The sequence below is a fragment of the Glossina fuscipes genome, unplaced genomic scaffold (assembly GCF_014805625.2).
Source record: "Glossina fuscipes isolate IAEA_lab_2018 unplaced genomic scaffold, Yale_Gfus_2 1, whole genome shotgun sequence".
Lineage (NCBI taxonomy): Eukaryota > Metazoa > Arthropoda > Insecta > Diptera > Glossinidae > Glossina > Glossina fuscipes.
Window position 1 is genome coordinate 30,870,107 of NW_023998415.1, and position 1,612 is coordinate 30,871,718.

Below are 1,612 nucleotides of genomic sequence, written 5' to 3' on the forward strand. Positions count from 1 at the left end.
TTTTTTTTTTTTTTTTTTTTTTTTTTTTTTTTTTTTTTTGCTTAAAGGCTTTGCTTTATACGCCACGACGTACGTTACGTTTTCCTACAAAATACGGATGATTTCTTAATCGCATCGTTACTATCGAATGTTTAGTTACTTTTTTTTTTTTTTTGCCTTTGTTTGTTTTCTTTTGGCGTTTTTCTTCATTCAGCTGCATTGCTTTTGGCTCGACTTTTTTGACGAGTTTGCTTTGGCGTTTAATAAATTTTGAGTGCCTGCCCCAGTAACTGCTATGTCGGCTACTACTACCAAACAATTGCTATCAACAGATAGGCAGATAACAACGTAAAGAATGAAACACACAACTAAGAAAACCTACACAAGCGTTTACTAGTTCATGTGCTTCTTCTACTTTTTCATTTACTTATTTTTCGGTGTTTCTTACATATATACATATATACATATATTGTTTTTGTTTTGCTTTTTTCTTTTAAACGCACTTGAAATGATTTTTCAATTGCATTAAAAATGTTACATTTTTCTACATTGCAGTCTTCCCAAACTACCACTGCCTTCTTGTTAACAAAATATACTTTTGGTTAGCTTTGCTATGCCAGTTTTTGTTTATATGAATTTAAACATATGTATGATTGTATATTTTGTATGTGTACACATACATACATTAATATAAATTTATATATATATATATATATATATATATATATAATAACTAATTCAAGCAAAGTAGAGAATTTGAAGAAAAAAAAAAAGAGTCAAACATTGCTATTAATTCTTCAGCATAGACCAAATAAATAACAAAAAACATCAACGGCAGCAATAGCTGCAAATATACATTTTGTCGCTGACGTAAGTTATTTTTGTTGATTTTTTCTTCTTTTTCTTAAGGCCTTAAAACTGTATTTAACTAAACATATATATATATATATATATATGCGTTGTATGCACATGTGTTTTCGTGTCTGTACATTTAGCATACATATATATAAGTATATTAAATGATTTTCCACTATCACACACCACATGTGTGCTTAAAACATGATTTGTTAGTCTAGTTTCGTGGAGTTATTTTTTATGTGTATCCTATCTGCTCAAAAAAAAAAAAAAAAAAAAATCATTTAAACTAAATTATTCACTAAAAGAAAAAAAATAAAATAAAATCAAAAAGAAAAAAAAAAAAAATGCAAAAAACCAAATTAAATGCATTTGTATTGTAAGTAAAAAGTGAATGCAATTTTTTTCCTTTTCAAACTCTAATATAACAATTTAAATTGTTGATCGGTACAAAAGTCGCACAAACCTATTGTACTTACCTAAATATGCATATGCATGCATACTCGAAAGTACCGCATGCCAGTCTGGCTCTTTGTCTGCTTGTTTACCTTATCAAAGAAACAAATAATCAACAGCACTAACAACAAATTACAATAATAAATAAAGTAAAACATTAACTGATGTAAGACTTTGCCTGTCCGACATAAGTTAAACAATCAAAATTTTACATGGACAGCCTTGATCCTCATAAATTTGCTATGAAAACACTTTTTCCGCGTTGATGCTTAAATAATAACATATATATATATATATATATATATATATATATATATATATA

The 1,612-nt window shown here is 27.1% G+C and overlaps 1 protein-coding gene across 2 annotated transcripts in view; it reads left to right on the top strand.

Moving 5' to 3' along the window:
* Nucleotides 1-1,612, top strand: part of LOC119645266 (neurobeachin-like protein 1) — a 100,556-nt gene that overhangs the window by 54,584 nt on the left and 44,360 nt on the right. The window lies entirely within an intron of this gene.